The following is a 21,186-nucleotide window of genomic DNA, read 5'->3' on the forward strand; positions in this document are numbered from 1 at the left end:
AAGAAGTTTTATTGATTTCCTGAGTACATATTGTGTGTTTAATTGATCTAAACCTATACATACTATGATGTTGAATATTTTTATTAAAAAGACAAGATTTGTAATTTCCTAATTCTAACTTTTTGATGTTTTTTTTTTTTTTTTTGCCGAGGAGCCATGTCGTATTCGTGTATTCTGGATCAACCGAAGGTTGATCCAGAATGCACGAATACCCACTACTTCCATGCAACCTTTAATGAAAGCAGTATCTATCGGAAAAATGTGTCGGTGTGTCTTTTAGTAGTCAGTAGCTTAATTCGATTACACTGCATTTGTATATACATAGTCTAGATTCCTAGGAATGTACTCTAACTGCGTTCATGCACAGTCGTAAACTTAATTTGAAACAGTTACTAAACAAGTTAAGGTATCAAGCATCCCTGTCCAGTACTCACTCAATATTTTGAAACAAACCTTGATAAATGTAACATGGAGTCTATTTGAAGCTAGACATTATACCTAATAATAGTCAGTCATTCAGGCGAGAAAATTGAACACCGACAAAATCATATTTATACTGTTATGTACGCACTCATATTATAGAGAACTTTTTTAATTTCACGCTTGATTCGAAAAACCCTCTGACTGAGCGCGCACATCGTTTCGACTTTGTGTCAATCGCTTATTCCGGTGTCCTTCGATGTGATGGATTATTTCGTATCGACAGTGAGTAATTATTGTTTTTATCAAAGGATTAATTTTTCCAGGAATTTAAGTACGAGTTTGTGTTTGTAATTATAAATTTATGCATTCCATTTAGACCAATATTATTTTTCAAATTGAGGAAAACAATATATAATAATTAATATTACTTTTGCATTGTGACGTTTTGTATATAAATATAATAAGCTTCAGCTTGTAATATCTCACTACTAGGCATAGGCTTCTTTCACCATATAGGAGAAGGCTCAGAGCTTAATCCACCACGCTGCTCCACTGCGGGTTGGCGGATATATTCCTTACTATGAGTAACGATTGCTATCAAGTTTATATGATAACAACCGGGACCGACGGCTTAACGTGCTCTCCGAGGCACGGTGGAGAGACCCACAAAGACTGCACAAACACCCAGACCACGGCAAACACTTGTATGGCCAATACAAATGTTTGTCATGTGCGGAGATCGAACCCGCAACCGCCAACGCAACAGGTACAATCCATGGCTGTGAACGTTGCGCCAACGCGGCGTCTATAATATATAATAAAATAATTAAATTATATATCACTAAATTTAAGTTTGCGGTTATGTCATTACAGTTATACAAATGCAGCGGTCAAAAAAAAAGAGCATCAAAAAATCTGAATGCTAGAAGACAAAAATGTTTACGTGTATCATTCATCTTTGATGTGTGCTTTTGACCGCGTATTTTTCATTAGGTCCTGATTACTCAGGCTTTTGTTATGATAATGAAATTGATATTGTGTATATTCAAAGGACACGTGTAGACAATGTGTTGACGTCAATGGGTGTGTCCTATTGACCCTGCCAAGCCCCAATACATCGCCCTGCATTGTACGTCTTATGTTACAGATACGCTAACCATGGACATTATTAACTTCGATCATGCAGATGCAATGCGTCCAGCGATGAAATGAATTTTGTTCGCGTTTTCTTATACTTTTGAAACTCAATTAAGTTATTGGAGAAGTAAATTATCAATAAGCTTAAAAGCCCAATAAGCTTTTCATAGAAATTGTAACTGTGGTACCGATTTGATTATAGAATAATTATATATATATTTTTAGTTGATTTATTTTATATTACTTATCATTAATTTTTCTTTTTACGTATTTTTTTTTGTATTACAAATTCTTAGTAAAATATAAGATTCTTTATAAAAAAATAAGCCTGTGAAAATAATAAGACAGTAAAAAAAATTAAATATTCAATAAAATAGTTCTAATTTTGACGATAAGTAGGATTAATTTAAAAAACAAAATCAAAAGAAGCGTCATTCAATTAGGCTTTTAAGGCACCTTCGAATTGTCATTTTACAAATTAAATCTTTTAATTGATTTTAAAAGTGAAGTTACCACCGTTTCGGAATGTAGATTCTGCAGAGAAGGACCATCAAAAAACTCCGCATTTCCTCTTTTTTTTAAATATATAAACTATGTGTTTATACAAATTTGGTAATATCTTGCATGAAATACAGCGTCACTAAGTCTACACATATAGATATATGATTTATGTAATCCTGCACCATCCATTTTGACCACCATTTGAATTTTAAAAATACGGAATTCTTCAAAAATGCAGGTTAGTTTTATATATGCATGAGAAGTAAGATTGTCGAAATTACCTCAGCCCATGACAAAATACACTTTGTGATCTGGATACAGAATGCAAAAAATATGGACTAATTTAGCTAATGCCGTCGTAAAATTACGTCACGGAGAATAACTCCGTACTTAAATGGTTTAAAATGCAAAATTCTAATTGTGTCCATGAATCACAATGGTGGTCATTTTTTCGTCAGGTTTTGTAGCTAAATCAAAATAATCAATGGGAGCCCCAGCTCTAATTGAAGAGATTCATTTTAATAAATTTAAAAATAAGTCAATACCTAGATTCTTAATATGAGATAAATGTATAAAAATGATAAATAATTAAATAATAAAATCTTTCGTAGATAAAGAGTAAATAAATATATTTACCATTCAAAAATATTAGATATACACATGCACATTATACAACGTAGAATTTATGTTGTAGCAATCGATCGGATATCCTATGATGATAGTATGATTAACCAACTTAATTTCAAGACTATTACGAAGTTTAGCAACTATCTAAAAACACGTCAATTCTTGCAATTAAATTATCGCTATATGGACTTTAATAATTAATCAACTGTTATCCGTTTTATTATAAAGTTTTCTTAAAATTTACTTAATTTTTACTTTTATCTAATGTAACAAAAATGTTGTGTCACACCTATTTATGGTCGCACTCTCCTAAAAGGACTCGACCGATTTTTATATATTTTTTATAATGGTTTGAATGAAAATGGGTCGTAAGATACATTTAATACCGTTAGGTAACTAGGGACTTAGGATAACCTATCTAAATTTTTCCTATTGAAACTTCATGGTTTTGGTAGTTTGCACGACGGAAATTAATATACGGCTGTCGGGTCAGCTCGTAAATTATATGTATAACAACTAAGTGACAATAACATTATTTAAAAATTATAGAGCCCCTATAATACATTACATTAGCCTTAGTATGTCTATTGCAGACATTTTAGACAGTGTCAGACAGACACTGTGTCGCCTAGGACACTCTTCAAGAAAACGCAGAGTTGCCTAAGCTCTGCGCCACCCTCTCGACCTCACTGTCTAGGCCCACAGGAATGACGAGTCGATAAGTGTGGAGCCAGTTCGGCTGCAGAAGTCTTTCGCATTTTAGAGTTATGCCACGAATGCTTGACAGAGACCCCATTCCGGGTTTCAAATGAAGTTTTCTTTCTCCAGGACCCTGATAATTATGACCCAGGTTTATCCCTCGGGCGCCTTTTACGACCCCCACGGGAAGAAAGGACGTGGTGCTCGGCCGGCACCGCACGGCATAGACCCCTATAATATGAAGAATAATTTAATAAACTTGATACTTGAAATTTATAATTTAATGCGTAGCGGTCAACGTGATTGATGACATGGTATGTTCTGAATAAAATGCTCCCGATAGGTAATTATTTTCCAGACTATAAAAGATTATGTGTTTCACGAATTTTTCATTGTATTTACATAATCAGTATTAATGAAGCACAAAGATGAAGCACAAGGATGATTTGATTTTTGATTTGTTTGTAATAGATAAACTCCCAAAACTATTGGACCTGTTATAGAAAGTATGTCATCAAGCGAATGCTGTGGTACAATGAGTGATATACTTGTAGACTATATTCTATTGGAAGAGATTTTCATTCAAAATCGCATATTCTTGTGGGCGAAGCCGCAAGCGGAAAGCCAGTAAATAATATTCAGTCGTCAACTCAATTAGTGATGCTATATCAATTGAGATCGTATAACACCACATAAAATGTTGATTTATGTGTTGAATCTCTTTAATAAATAATTGTGTAATTTATAATAATAAAAAAATTGTAACATATCCAATTCCAAATATTAAAAGGATACCTATAATCGATTCTAAGGCTATTGATGACTTTTTAATAATTTTTAAAGATGTTTAAATCCTTTCTGTAAATATGTCCAAGTCAGATTTGTCAATTCAAAAATAACAGCTATATATATCTCCTGCACCGTAAGCCCAAATAATTTTAAACTCTAAATGTACGTAAATATTTGAACGTACATTTCAAGTTGGCCATCGTACTTGCTCTTACAGGGAACTGAAAAGGAGTCTTAGTTTATTGGAAATGTTTTGACACTCGGTGCTCGGCTTTGGCATTTTTTTTAATATTAAAAATATTGGAGAAATTTAGGTTTTACAGTTTAGAATGACATATAAAAACAATGTCATTTGTGCAAAACCATCTAGTCAAGTACAAGTTAAAATCATATTATAATTGTATTTCGTCATAAAAAAGCAACTCTATATAAGAAAGCAAAACTATCACAGTACAAATCTAATAGTTTATTCGAAATCTCATGAATGTATACCTTGTGTGAACGGATACTATTCAAATCCATTTATCATTTGCATTTCAATATAACAATCGTCAAATTTACTATTAATACTCAAACCAAGTCAAACTGCAAGAATGGTACTATCAATAAATTACTCCAGTCTTCATAAAAGCAGTGAAAGCACGAAACGCTCCATTAGTTCGAAACTTGTAAGTCCACACGTTGTATCAAAGGTACTCCAGTGCTTTTATAATGTTTGCCTCATATGTATAATGTATAAAGGCATAGGTGCTTTATCAACATTTCATGTCGAACTTGTTTGAAGAAGTTATTGAAAGTATTATGGAATCTCGAAGGGGGAGGATTCGAGAAAATTGGATAATTAAAATAAGGGCATATTTTAAATTAAAATTCGTTATCGATGTATTAAGTAATATGTATTATTATAGTGAACATAGATAAGTGCTGCTTTAGGTACGGTATCTTTTTATAATAATTCTAATATTAAAATAGTACTGTCGATGATTATACTCGTATTTTTTTTTTTTTCATTGTAAACAAGTTTGTTGCCTTAATAACACAATTTTATGACTTTTTTTTAAATATTTTGCACCTTGAAAATATAAAATAAAATTCGAAGTAACTTAGATAGGATCAAAACCAAGAAAAAATATTACTAATATCGATAAGCATCAATATATACGTAAAAAGTCCTTTAATTTTAAATTTTTTTAAAGACAGCCACGAATAACTAACTTCAATGCTAAAAGTTCCGAAATTACTTTTGTAACGATAGTACAATTTTTTTGTTTTTTTGTGTAATGAAATTACTTTCTCTGCTGACTACTGCAATTTGTTCACATATCTCCAAAAGCTAAAGTCGTATAGTGAAACAAATAAATTTTTACTCGTGATTTTATTACTCTACTATTTAAGCAGATTTGATGAAATAAAACTTCGTCATTTGGATTCACACCATCCTCTTTATAACAATACAAAAAATTACTGACTTGACTAGTTTTGGCTTCTTGCTTTGGTAATCGAATGGCCTCTTATATACCGACTTCGGATTATTAACGACGAATATTCTGATTGGTCGTCGCCAGTCAACAGGAAAGCGGACCACGCCGGAAATAAATTGAGGGTCTAATATTTTAAAAGAATTTGGCTAAGATCTAGATTAGGTAAAACCGAATTTCGGGACCGTGGAGGGATGGGGGGGGAGAGGATGGGAAACGCTACCCCTGGTACCACTGTCACACCTCGGAACCCCATGGTTATGGAGATATCCATGGTTAAAGTTTTGAGGTTAGAAGAAGAATTTCGAAAGTTAGAGGAACGCTTGGCTCCGGCGCTACGGGAAGTGCAGCCGTTGCGTGCGAAAGCACGCTCACCCATGCTCCGTACAAAAAAAAACCGAATTATGGGGTTTTTGGGTGTGGAGGGTGGAGGGTGTAGGGGAATCTATACAAGGTAACACTGTCATACCTCAAAACCCCATGGTTATGGAGATATCCATGATTAAAGTTTTGAGGTTAGAAGAAGAATTTAAAGCTATTATAATACCTTTGAGCTCGTAGTGTTTGCATTGTGTGACAAATCGACACTTTTAAACAAAATAACGCGTCAGACATAATATTCTAATAAAATTAGTAACATTGCGTGCTAGAATATAGGTTTAGAAATTCGAAAAATACCCAAAACCGAATCGGAGCACCCCACTGTCCACGTGGTCTTGGTCTGTCCTACCCCTAGAGTGTTTTTTTTGTGCCGCGGAGGCGCGAAGGGAGGGCAGCCCTCGCCCGCCGTGCGAAAGCGCGCGAACGAATGCGTAGAGGAGCGGCTGAGGCTGGTCGCCGAAGGCGACCAGCCTCCGCTGCGGAAGCATGAGTGAGCGTGCTTTCGCACGCAAGGGCGGAAGAGCTGCACTTCCCGTAGCGCCGGAGCCAAGCGTTCCTCTAACTTTCGAAATTCTTCTTCTAACCTCAAAACTTTAACCATGGATATCTCCATAACCATGGGGTTCCGAGGTGTGACAGTGGTACCAGGGGTAGCGTTCCCCACCCTCTCCCCCCCATCCCCCCACGGTCCCGAAATTCGGTTTTACCTAATCTTAAGCTTTACCTAAAGTTTTGAGTCTGTCCTACCCCTAGAGTGTTTTTTTTGTGCCGCGGAGGCGCGGAGGGAAGGGCGGAAGGGCTGCACTTCCCGCAGCGCCGGAGCCAAGTGTTCCTCTAACTTTCGAAATTCTTCTTCTAACCTCAAAACTTTAACCATGGATATCTCCATAACCATGGGGTTCCGAGGTGTGACAGTGATACCAGGGGAAGCGTTCCCCACCCTCTCCCCCCCATCCCCCCACGGTCCCGAAATTCGGTTTTACCTAATCTAAAGCTTTACCAGAATTTAAATAATCATACGTTTAAGCTGGAATAATATAATATATTCTATCATATTTAAGATACACGTATGTACGAGCCTAAAGTACTATAACTTCATAGTTTATATTTCTATTTATTTTTTCTGGTCATATTTTTTTTACGTAGCAAAATGTCAATGTTCACTCAACGCGTTATGACCTCAACCTTACAAGATAATAAGCCGTTTCCATCATCGCTCTTACATTATAAGTGTAATGTGTAACTCAAACAGGTATTTCAAATGATAAAAAAATCGCAATATATATTATATTCCCAATCAGTGTTATGTGGATTGTTCTGTAGCCTTTTTTATGATTATATAGTAAACCTTACATAAGAAAGTGGTCTGGAAGAAATCGCTCTTAGCGATAAGACCGCCTTTGTACATCTTTCTTCGTATGTATTACTTTAACGTTTCTTTGTAGTGTACAATAAAGAGTATTTATTATTATTATTTCACTGAATGTCACTCCGCCCGCCCAATACATAATAGATACATATATTATAATAACTACTTATATAGATAATATAGTAAATTTACTTATACTTACATATATAAATATAAGCGGGTGGAGGAATACGCCCCGGCAGGGAGATCAAACGGCCGGGGGTTAGGGCTGTAGGCTGAGAAACCGGCGGACAATCCTAGCCGAGTCAAGTAACACCGCCTTCTGCATCCTGGCTGCGAGCGAACCGTCCCGGATCCCCAGTTGCCTCAGATGGTGAGCGAGGCTAACCGGGATCAAACCGTTGGCAGATATTACGATAGGGATTATTTCAGCGGACCCCACACCCCACATGTCGACAATCTCGTGCGCCAGATCCAGATATTTACGTTTTTTCTCAGTCTCGGCTTTCATATGACCACACGATAAACACCAGCTTTCGATTAAATTAAAAATCATCAAAATCGGTACACCCAGTAAAAAGTTATGCGGTATAATACAACTCAGGTTGACGAAAAATCAATCAAGTAAAAACGCATTATTAGATATAACTCGAAAAGTAGTTGTTAGATCTCAAATAAATTTTAAATGGGACCAAATAACACACACTACCTTTTGATTGAAAAAAAAATGTCGAAATCGGTCCACCCAGTCAAAAGTTCTGAAGTAACATACATAAAAAAAGTACAGTCGAATTTAGAACCTCCTCCTTTTTTGGAAGTCGGTTAAAAAGAAAATAAACCAAGCTTAAAAATGTAATAACGAAAAATAATAACGGCCAATTACATGGAAGATATTATTCCACGTTAAAATATTTTACCTACAGTAGGTGATAGGCTTAAACCAAATCTCTCGCTCTCTTTGAATTTGGTCGAAATCGTCAAAATTTTTACTACATCCCCACCGTGCTTCGTAGAGCACGTTAAGTTGTCTGTCCCGGTTGTTATCCGGTATGCACACCTGATAGCGATCGTTACTCATGGTAGGGAATATATCTGCCAACCCACATTGAAGCAGCGTGGTGGATTAAGCTCTGATCCTTCTCCTACATGGGGAAAGAGGCCAGTAGTGGAATATTACAGGCTGAAGCACACATCATCATCAATAGATATAATAAAAATGTCACGAATTGGTGTCTGTACATGGAAGATATATGAGAAAAATGGTTTTGGAGAAAATGGCACCAAAAATAATGATTCTTAGAATTTTTGTCTGTCTGTTTATCTGTTTGTTTGTGCACGCTAATCTCAGAAACAAAAATCTTATATTATGTGATAAGCTTCACTTAATATTGAATGTTTTTTTTTTATGTCAATCGGTTCATAAATAAAAAAGTTATGCCAATTTAAACAATCTCGTCGAACATTTGATAAACTATTTACATCTATGTATCTATTCTTTCTCTGTTCAGTAGCATTAACTGAAATTTTACTAAACTTCATAATAATGGTCTTAATAAAATTATAATTATATAATAATAATAATCATCATCATCAATAGAAGTTAAAAGTGATTAGTTTCAGAAATTTTTAATAATCAAATTAAGTTGACCTGAGATCTATATCATCAATCATATGAAATAGGATTCAGCTTAGGCGTTTGTGATAAATACATATTTGTTTAGGGTTTATAGGATTTGTAAATTATATATTGTATGTATTTAGTTTAGGTTAGTTTGTTTTCAAGTTAGTTTACCACACCTTATTAGTTAAACTGTAGATACAAAACAGATCTATATATATTTTTTAATTTATTTATTTCTTAACTTTTATGTTTAAATAATCATATAGTAATAATTACAAAAGAAAAGGTTTTTAGACCATATCTGTGTTATATGTACAGCGTTGAGTGGTAAACCCGGGACTCGCCATACTACTACTTACATACACCGTAACCGTACCGTACCGTACATACTAATGTGAATAGAAGAAAAAGTTAGACATGATGCTATCGATACTATTTATAAGTGTTGAATTTCCTGATTACTTAGCGATATTGAGACACATGATACACGGATCATGCGACACTCACCTCTCACCACATCTATTGGGGGTAACTCTGTTTCTCAATATGGCATGCCTGAGGCATAATTTGACGGTGAACGTATTAATAGAAATTACGTGATGGAAATCAACTATGATCCAGTAAATCTGGCCGAAATTTAACAAATTGAAGTCTCGAGACTAACTGAAGAACAACTTTTAATATTTGATCGGATGTGTCGAAGCGTTGATAGTTGCTAGAAATGCTATTTGTATATGCTCCCGGTGGAACGGGTAAGATATTTCTTACCAAAGTGATTTTAGTGAAGGTACGAAGCCAAGGTAAAATTGTGCTTGCTGTCGCTTCATCGGGCATTAGTTATTTTAACAGGGTGCGAATAGGTATTTTTATTTCTCGGATTCTTCTCATTCCAAAAATATTTTTGTTTTGTTTCAAACGAGTCCAGTTTCCAGTGAGCCTATGTTCAGCGATGACAATTAATAAAGCCCAAGGTCAGATGCTAAAAGTTGTGGGTATGGATCCAAGTATTAGCTGTTTATCGCACAGTCAGCTTTATGTGACTCTGTCACGTGTTAGCATTCCTAGCAGCCTATATGCTTTAATCCCCGATCCCTATACGTCTTAAATCGTCTGAAGAGAAACATTAATGCAAATTAAATACTCAAAAGACGGTGTTTATAATCCAAAATAAACCAAAAAAAGCTCCAAACGATGATTCAAAAAAATCTGCCTAAAGTCACTATTTCACGCGGACATAGTCGCGGGCACAGCTTTAAAAATAATGTATAAGAGATATTTAATAGAAACTCGTTTTTTCTACAAAATGACATTACCTTTATAATATAAACGTAATTCTTAGGTATGTCGTTTACGACAGATCCTATTTCAAATAACACGCTCTTAAGCATCAAAATTGGACTCCATTTACATACGCCTCGTCGTTTATACCGTGTACATTTTCGTGTTATTATCAATAAACTAGCAGTGGCATAGTTGTATATTTAGGTTATACCTTTATAGTAATTTTCGGCTAAGGTTTAGCCAAACAACTTGGACTATTTTCGTTCAAATAATCACATGGCCGGCTTTAAGTGCTGGCAGCCCGTTATGCTTATAATGTTTATTTTTAAATAAATGCAAAGCAAATTATTTACGTAAAACATTAGTTGCTTCGAAATTAGAGGCTATAAAGTATTATTATAATGTCTTTCTACATAAGTAATGTTTTCCTTGTTATAATATAATATCAACATCGTGAATGTTGTTTTACTATTAATAAATAATATTTACAACTAGCTGATGCGACAGACGTGGTCCGTTATACGAACTATCAAACACGTGGAGTTTTAATAATTATTTCAGTTTCTAAAAATTACCAGTTTTCTCCGTAAATTTCCTAACCCATTAGTACGTCAGATACGGTTTTAATTATAAGCAGGATTTGCCTGATCCTTCTGGTTACAATGATTATGATGATTGAAGCCAGAAGAACCGCGACTGTACATCACCTATCTTTTATAATTGTATATTTCCAATCGTCTTACAGCATCCAATTTTATAACAAATGAAGCTACAATTAAAAATGCCCTTATCATTGTAACATCTAAGTTTTAATTTATTTTATAATTACACGTAGCTTTATACAGGAAATTATTTGCCATTGATACGCTTTTATTGTCATTTTAAATTCGTTATGATCAAATATGGTATCCGTTTAATTACGGAACTTGTTCTGTAGGTCAAAACTGCTAAAATAAAACCATAGCAACCAACAATTTGCCGTTTTTTTTACTGTATCTGCCCCATACACATCATTATACCATTATAGCGCAGGAAAGCTCCACATTGTGAACACGATAATGTGAACAAAAAGGTGAAAAGTGGCAATATAATTTATGATTAATTTGAAACATAAACATACAAACCTAAATTTATCTCAGAGATAAATTAAATAAATCGTCGAAATGTAAATACGTCTATGACTTCCAAATAACTGCACCGAATTGCATTAATTATATAATATATCTATGTTCATTGTGTTCATTACTGTCAAGAGCATGTGTGAAGAAAGGCTAAAAAATATATATATATATATATATTCACAAAAAAATATGGCGGTATAAATATTGCCAGTATATATAAATAAAAAGGAAAAAGGAAATATATTATTAAGCCCAAAACCCAAAAAGGGCTACAATAATATGTCTTCTTTTTTTAAGTTTTCTAGTGTTTTATAGAAGGATCTTACGCAATGACAAATTAAGAAAATTGCACAGAAATTAGAAAAATTTCAGAAAACGTAACGATCAAACAATTTTATGCGTTTCACAGTTAGCAAGATAGGACAATTTCATCGGGTCTTCTAGTTTAAAATAAATTTGAATTTAGAACACAAAAAGTACACAAATTCTTATTACGAAAAAACATTGAGGCCGATTTTAGTGACATACTTTATAAACGCCTTAATTAAAAATATCATTGACGGCACTAAATGTAATTGATATTTAAAAAAGTGTCAAATATTATAGGCGTTTTTCTCATTATTTTAAAAGGTGTATAATTATACATCTCTGTGTCATCACATAAGTCTATCGCACGCCACTGTTAGACTCAGAACTTCCCAAGTTCGCGCCAAACATTCCGGTTTTTTCCGTAATCCTCACTAAATATTAACTCTACATTCTAAATTTCTATTTAAAATATATTGTTCAAACATTCTTGCAAATAAAACGTCTATAGTTTACTAGTAGGAGGTTCATCTATTTACCAGAAAATTACTGTTAAAACGTGCACGGTCGATTTTTTAGACACGTAGAAGTTATAAATGATTTTACGTTTGTACACATGGCTAAAAATTATTAGCAATCCGCCTAGTTACGCGCCATCTCCAGCAATAGTTATTTATAAATAGCAGAGTAATGTACATCCAGTACTCTATTCACGTAGCACCAACAGTCAGCTATAAAAATGGGATTATGTTCGTTAAATGACTTTTCACCGTGTATATGTCACTGTCAGTTCTAGACATTTGATCATCAGTAACAGCTTTTATAATCTGAAATTCGTTTTTAAATACACTTTTTGTTATTGTTATATAATTTCTAAAGTAATGGAATTTAATAATGAACTATCTAACTATAGTTCATTATTAAATTAGATTATGGAGCCGTTTACTACATATTTACGTAACAAACCAAGTAGGTCTATTCTTGTTATGTTATAGATATTTATATTAATATCAGTATATATCAGATATTTATATTAATATCAGTATATATCAGATATTTATATTAATATCAGTATATTATTCTCATTATCATCATCATTTCAGCCTATCACAGTCCACTGCTAGACACAGGCCTCCACAAGTTCAAGTTCAAGTGTTTTGCCCATAGTCACCACGCTGGGCACGCGAGTTGGTGACCGCAGGACTGACTGGCTTTGTCGCACCGAAGACGCTGCTGCCCGTCTTAGGTCTGTGTATTTCAAAGCCAGCAATTAAATGACTATCCCGCCGTCGGTCAGCTTTTTAAGTTCCAAGGTGGTAGTGGAACTGTGTTTTCCCTTAGTCGCCTCATACGACAATCCTTATCCCCTTATCATTATTGCCCTAATATTATTCTAATAGCATAAAATATATTTGTCGCTAAAATAAGTAGCAAAATGATTAAACTATTTATTTGAAGAAACACTATTAAAATATTCTTACATTAGTTTGTGCAGAGTTTGTTAAATATGTTTCATCATATTTGATGTTGTGCTTTTGAAGTTATCAAGTACCCTACCTATCTCATTTCGGACTTATTTACAACTTTACCCACAAAAGTACTGTCACTAACTATATTACAAATGCTGTAAATACATGATAGCCATATGAAAAATTCTTAGTCAGTTTCTACTGAAATTGAAAAAATAGCATTTAATACTTCTTTGACAAAACTACTTACTTCATTGTGGCCATCACATGTTATTTTTCCTTCTAATCAAAGTAAATGTTTTAACAGGAAATTCTTGCAATTATTGCTGATAGTACCATTTGTTCTGTAGTCTCACATATCTTATTAATTTAAAGAAAGGTTGTATCACCTGTCTAAACAGATTCCAAATTCCTCATGGTGCTAATGATACTGTGTCTAAGAAGACACTTATAATTTATTCGCATTAAGGAAAAAGTGATTCATTGCTGACGCATACGACACGCTGTCACTTATCTTAGTCAGGACCGTAAATAAAAATCGTAGTAAATTAGAACGTCGTGTTCAAATCGACCAGTTGAGCTAAGCCCTTCAGACAGACGTACAGAAGAATAAATCTCGTGAAACGTACATTACATTTATTTTAATGAAAAACCATTTACTTATATGTAAAAAATAAAATAAAATTAATTTAATAAATAATATTAATAAATATTATTAAATTTTTACTAATTTCTAAGATGTAGAATATCCGTTTTTAATGTTGTCTGTGTGTCAAATAGAATATTACCAATTGGCAAAAATATTAACTTCATAATTTATTCTACGATTTTATTCATATAATCATTATATCCTAAAATGTCACAAAAAGATGAAACATAAGCTTTTTTATTTAATATCGTTAAATAATATTCTTCGGGATTTACAGAGAATGTTCAAAAAGATTTGTTGCAATATTTTCATTTTTTGTTTGGTTTCATTACAGTCAAGCATGGTTATTTTTATTGACGCCTTTACTAACATATTTTATAGTGTTGTGTATTGTTTTTCTAAATCACTTAAAGTTTAAAGATCGTCAAACGGTTTTATTATATGTAATGGGTAAATAAAAGTGTTGAATGGGTTTATATTCGTAAATTAAACCTGCCATTACAGTTGATCGCGTTTGGGTGTCGAGAGCGGGATCGCGGAGTGTAATTGATTTATCGTCCAATGTTAAAGAGATTAATTACTTACACCGAGCACATGTTGCGTCTGGGTTGGATAGCTTGTGTTTTGTTTGTTTGCCATTACAGAATAAGACTAATCATTATCATAATAAATTGAAAGTAATTAAGACGACTGCGACGATTCCTTCAATAGTGTACACCTTGGTTTAGTTGAGGTTTTTTAATATTTTTTTTAAAATTGTGCTAAATACTATTTAGCCTTATAATTAAGGCTACGTGTTTATTGTACTAAATTTGTACATAAATAATCGTAAAGGCAAACATCACAAGAGTTCAAGAGAAGACTACCAATAATCTAATAATTTTACATTTTTCTGGGTATAAATTTTTTTAAATTAACAGGTCAAAGTTAGACCTTAAATACAATTGGTACTTTGCAGTGTGTAAAATGTGGCAGACAGTCGTTAACCTAAAAGCTTTTTAATTATCCTTATCTGTCTTTCTATTGTTCGCCTCGAAAGAGTTGAACGGATTTTAATACGACTTCCATAGATTAAAAAACCTCTTATATCTCCGCCCTTTCATTTTTACAAAGTTCAAAAACACCATTCGAGGAAGAGATTGAGAGAATGATAACATATATTCGTACATATAAATAATTGATTTAGATGTATTATGATGATGTGCATCGTTTTTATGCATTAACCCCAACCTTCCAGAAAAAGTTCTATAAATAACGTCTAAATGATCGACCTAGCTCACCTCGACCTACATGTAGATATTATGTTTATAGCACTCACTATGAACATTCTCATCACCTGTGGAGCCATAAATGTGTTACTGACTTTATAGGAAAGGAAAGGGATTTGGTTTCTGGCTCTCAACACTATATTAAAGATAACAATAAAACTTTACTCTAATTACATGGCGAAAGAGATCTATGCCTAACAGTTGGATGTTATAGACTGAATTTAAACTTAATATAAAACGTCGATACTTGAAAACCTTTTTCAAAGTTGTACTCCGCGGAATTTTGTCACTATTTTCAGTAAAATCCTTGATATTTACACCACATTTAAACAGGTGGAAAGAATTTACACATTATTTTAAATTGAAACTGGTCGATGGACGTGAGTATGACAGAATTCAAAATTTTTGCAATTTTTGTTGTGTGTTTCTTTCGTTACCACGAAAAATCTGATATCTCTTTTTTTTAGTTTTTTCGCCCCTTAGACGTATAATTAAAATATGATTAATAACATTCTGTTTCCTAATCGAATTATATCTAACGTTTTATACTTTATCTTGTCAAATTCAAAATACTTAAAGAATTTGCACGAGAACAGTTTCTGCTTTAATATATAATTACAAAAATGGTGTTCTCATTCAAACTTTTATAACAAGTTTAAAATCAGACTTAAACCATCTTGATGTCTAACTTTTTTTTAAACTTCAAAATAGTTGCTTATTTTGTTTTTATCATATAATAGCTGTACTCTGTGCGCGTTGCTACACATTTCATTATTATTATTATTATTTGGTCGTACCAACTCAGTAACCTCTGTGGTCTCATGCACAACACTTTGCTGAAGATCATGACATGATCTTATGCTTAGTTTACGATTCTATAAAGGATATACAGACAAACATTTATTTTTATATATTATAGATCAGCTTTTCAATAGTCTTTTTTTCATCCTAATCATGGATCTCACGGAAACCACGGATAGTTTCTCAGGAAAGGAAACGTACATACAATGTAACTCGAATAGTTTATAGGTACAGCTTAAGCTAAATAAGTAAACTAGCAGTGTCTATATCTTATTTTACTGGTATATATTTTTACTATATTTAGTTTTTTCTAATCGAACAAATAGGTTAGAAAATTACTTGTAATAAACAAAAACACAAACTTACAAAACTTACAACTTCACCGTAACATGATTCTTTCCTTACTTTTACTAAAACAATTTTAGTGTAAACTTTATTATAAGATAAATGCAATATAAGCCACTATGATGCAAACATTTTTCCTTGTATTTGTATCTCTCCATATACAGCAATCCGTGTGCGCGATGAATGATACTATCGAAACGCTAGTTACTATTTAAAAAATAAATAAATACGACCATTCACCTGCCAACTGTTCGTTTAAAAGTTCATTAAAACATTCATATTGTATTGAATATAAAAAGGAAAGAGAAGTAAATTGATTTTTTAAATACTTAAGACTTGAATCATCGGGGACTGTCGAAAACAAGTTACGAAGAAGAAGAAACTTGTGCTTGAAATTTTGCAACAAATTTTCAAATACACAGACAAGAATCTTTTATTTACAATTATACATAATAGATTAAATTCCTTCAATTAAAGTACGACAAGTAATCAAAGTTAAAAAATGAACGAAGATAAATAATTTTATTCCTTCTGTTTCTTTTACTTAATACTTTATTGCACACACACTTTAAAAATAGAATAATTAGTAAAACTTTATATTTTCCTTTTATTTATTTTTGTACACAAACAAATATAATAAAGAGGTACTAATAGCTGCTATACTCGTAATAGTAACTAACTAACATTAACAATTCACATTCAAAAATTTCCAGCGGAGTTCTTTCATTTCTCTTCCTGTATAAACATCATACAAACTTAGTAACGCAACCGCTTGCACATGTATTCCACTTTATATTACATTCTCGGAACTGAGCTTTGAATGAAGTGATGAGGGTTCTCTAGCGCTGGGCTATTTATATGCTGATAGCTCGAATAATGTGAGGAAAATCAGAAACAAATGAAAACGTGCCTTGAAATGGAAGCTGTAGAGTGAAATTCATACGACATTAGCTGTCAAAACTTGCGGTAAACCTAAATTCATCCTGGGATTAACTTGTGACTATATGATTTAAAAAAAAATTAATAGTTTTCCGGACAAATTTCATTTATTCAGCTATGTATAAAAAAAATTACTACTTGTAATAATGTTAACATTTCATTTTTTAATGTTGTTCATCTCAAACAGAGCAACAAACTTTAATAAAAAAAACTTCGTTGTTTGTGTTATGGCTGAAGAGAAATATAAAACACTTTTAGGAAAATTTAAAAGTGTGTATTTTTGGTTTGGAGTTTAAACTCGTTGGATTTTTAACATGTAGAGTATTTTAAAACAAAGGTTATTTTATGTAGGGCGCTAGATGCCTCGCTCGTATTTATGTGCCCACATATTCATTCGCTGGTCATACATTGCGTCTGATTTTTATGGCCTAAAGATAATAAATAAGCATCCTATCGTAACTTATTGTTTAATTAAATTGGTCCATTAATTCCCAAGATATACACGTAAACACACACAAAAACTCAACCTCCCTTTAATTCACAAGATAAAGTAACTAATATATACCTATTACATATTCAATTTATTTGTAGAGGTGACACTAAAACTACATATAAATGCTACTTAGTGTCAAAATGTCAGAATAGGTGAAAACATAATGCCACTAATATATTTAATAATTAGCTGTGCGCGCGACTTAGTCCGCGTGGAACTTAATTTTTTTTTTTTGTCCAGTTTGCAGTTACAAAATAAACAAATTTCTGAAATAAAAGTAGCCTAAGTTGCTCCTTATTACATCAGCTATCTGCCAGTGAAAATTCCATCAAAATCGGTCCAGCCGTTTCAGAGATTAGCCGAAACAAACAGACAGACAGACAGACAAAATTTAAAAAAAATATATTTTGGTTTATGTAGTGCATACATCCATATGAATTTAGTAAATTTTAATATTACAAACAAACACTCCAATTTTATTTATTTATATAGATGAAATTGAAAATACATTTAAATTACAGAAAATTACATTACCCTCTTTCATATCTATTAATTCTTATTTTGTCGTTACTACTAATGAGTTTACCATATTAATTAAACATAGAAAAGTTCACAAAAACCTTTTTAAAAATTATCAAAGAAAACTTTTGTTACCTATCTCATCTTCTACTCTTTATCATTTTGTGCTCCCGATAGGTGAAAAAAAAAAATTGAAAATTACCAATAACAAACATGGTAAACATATTTTTTAAATATATAAATCATAGTAACAGTGACCATCAAAGTTTAAAAACCTATAACATAAGAGAATTCAAATAAAAAATAACACATACATAACTATATTAGTAGTTCAAAAATATTAATTACATTATAACATATAATAAAAAAACTGCTAAAACAGACACATATGTACATATATACCTAAATATGTATGTTTCAAACGTTTTAATGGTAGCAAATGATTGAAGTATTAAAATTAATGTCAAGTGTACGTTATGAGTTTGACGGTTAGACGTTAAAGTACGGGATTAAAATGTCATAATTTGTGGTTTTAGTTTCTGTTTGTTACAGCATTCAAGGTTATGAAATATTAACATCAAAATGTAAATTTAGAAGATAAATATAAACCCATACCTAATAATTTGTTTATAACATTTAAAACGAATGTTTATGAGCAGCATTTAAGTATATTATTAATATTTTTAACCGACTTCAAAAAAGGAGGAGGTTTTTTTGTTGGAAAGGAGAAATCCCTGGTGTAGTACCATGATAAGGAAACTAGGATCTGATGATGGGATCTCAGAGAAATCGAGGGAAACTCGACAATCCGCATAACTTTTTACTGGGTGTACCGATTTTGATAATTTTTAATTTAATCGAAAACCGATGTTTATCATGTGGTCACATTTAAATTTCATCGAGATCTGATTATAACTTTTGGAGTAATCTTTGATAATGCGTAGTAGGCGAAAAATTAGTCAAGTAAATACTTGACTAATTTTTCGCCTACCTACGTTGTGTTTTCGATATAATTGAAGTCGATGTTTTTTGTTTGCCTGCAAACACGATTATTTTCAGCAAATTATTTTAAACAGGTACCAAATACTTTAGTTATAGGTTTTAAAATAAGACGAAAAGTAGGTGTTTTATTCTTAGTCTTCGAAAAAGGAGAAATTAATTGTTACTAATTAAATCTGATTTGCTGTAGTCTATTGAATTTATCTGAAGCTGCTTGGCTTACAGAATTAAAAATACTTATTTAAGGTTATTTATCAATGGTAACAATAAATGACAATTAAATATGTTTGTTTAAAATGCAAAATATTTTCAGTGATTTTTAGTTATTTACAGGATTTTAGTACTCTTTCAAAATTTATTAGTAGCAGTATTTACAGTTGATAAGTAAATCAATGTTCAAAAAATTAAAAGATTCTCTAAATAGGTACTTTATTATGTAACATTTTTATTGTTTAGACAACAAAAGATTTTTTGAAGAATTATTTAGATAATCGGTCTTTGTTCAATCTCTTACATCACTTTTAATTAGTGAACTCCACACAATCACTCAAATAAATAAAAAAATGTGTTTTATTTTCTTAGGACTATGTCAGTTTTTATTTATGTTATCAAGTTTGAAATCGGCTCGTACGCTGTATTCTGTATTTCACCAATTAAAAGGATAGATAGCGTAACGTGATTGCAACCAAATTAAATAATTTGTAAAAGTAATAATAATAAAACATCTTAAAATTTTCTTATATAAATTTTGTACTTTAGGAATAGGGAAAAGTCTAAAAAACTGACAAAGTAAGAGGGTACATACACCATTTAGTATAGGTGAAGTGTGCAAAACCTAACCTAACTGAGGTAGGGCACAGCAGGAATTTCCTGCTCAAAATATGGAGCAGCCCGACTGGGGTAGTAGTACCTCGACCTTACAGAAGATCACTGCAAAATAATACTGTTTTCAAGCAGTATTGTGTTCCTGTTGGTGAGTAAGGTGACCAGAGCTCCTGGGGATTGGGGATTGGGTCGGCAACGCGATTGCGATGCTTCTGGTGTTGCAGGTGTCTATAAGCTACGGTAATCGCTTACCATCAGGTGAGCCGTACGCTTGTTTGCCGACCTAGTGACATAAAAAAAAAAACCAGATTGACCTGATAAGATATATGCGAATTATGATATATGCGAAGTCTGATCTTCAATTGCCTTCGATCTATATCATATACATCTAGGTTGATCATGAAAATGGAGTGATAAGAAAAGACTTTTCGAAAAATTACAAGTTTACTTAAACGTGAAAGGTAAGCTTAGAATTACATAGAACAACGCACAAATGTTAAAGCTAAAGAAAATTTAGTTTTACTCGTCACAAAAAAAAATGTATAAAAATGACGGCTGTAAAGAGTTACAAGATTTTTTTTTTTATTTATTTATTAAACGTACTCTACGGTTGATATGGAATTCGGGTTTAATTTTTTGAAACTAAAAAAATCTTGCTTCGTTGGTTCACACTCTAAAAGAATGCGATGTGATGATGCTAATGGAAAAGTTATTAATGTTGCTGTTAAAGGAATTATAAGTCAGGTTGATGTTTGTTGTCCTAAGCAGCTTAAATGCTATACGGTATAAACCCAAATATAAAAGAAATATGTAGTTTATTTCTCAAAACAACAAAACTCTTTTATTTAAAAGCACAAATGCAATCAATTTGTAAGTCTCAAGTTCATACTATGACAGTATAGAGAAAGTAAAGGAATTTTTATAATCTATGATTTTTATTGAACCTATTAACCCTATAGAAATTAATAAATTAGTACACTAAAATGTAAATATTGTGTACTGTGTAATATTGGTACTTCACCAATACTTCTTAGCTCATAATTCTCCGTTCTTGTATATAAAATAGTACCTCAATTATACACTTTTAAAATTGTACATGATATTGTATTATTTTTTCTACAAGTCGGCTCTTGACACAACATATTC

General features: G+C 32.3%; 1 protein-coding gene and 1 long non-coding RNA gene across 2 annotated transcripts in view; one reads left to right on the forward strand and one right to left on the reverse strand.

Annotated features, from left to right (window-relative positions):
- LOC123655174 overlaps positions 1-21,186 on the forward strand; it is a 114,790-nt gene that overhangs the window by 86,793 nt on the left and 6,811 nt on the right. The gene's annotated exons all lie outside the window — the stretch shown is intronic.
- Positions 141-19,491, reverse strand: LOC123655347. Its single transcript, XR_006743385.1, has 4 exons — positions 19,481-19,491; positions 16,153-16,160; positions 13,291-13,294; positions 141-218 (listed from the first exon to the last, which is right to left on the reverse strand). It is a non-coding gene; the product is annotated as an uncharacterized LOC123655347 (long non-coding RNA).

This window comes from Melitaea cinxia, chromosome 7 (assembly GCF_905220565.1).
Source record: "Melitaea cinxia chromosome 7, ilMelCinx1.1, whole genome shotgun sequence".
Classification (NCBI taxonomy): domain Eukaryota; kingdom Metazoa; phylum Arthropoda; class Insecta; order Lepidoptera; family Nymphalidae; genus Melitaea; species Melitaea cinxia.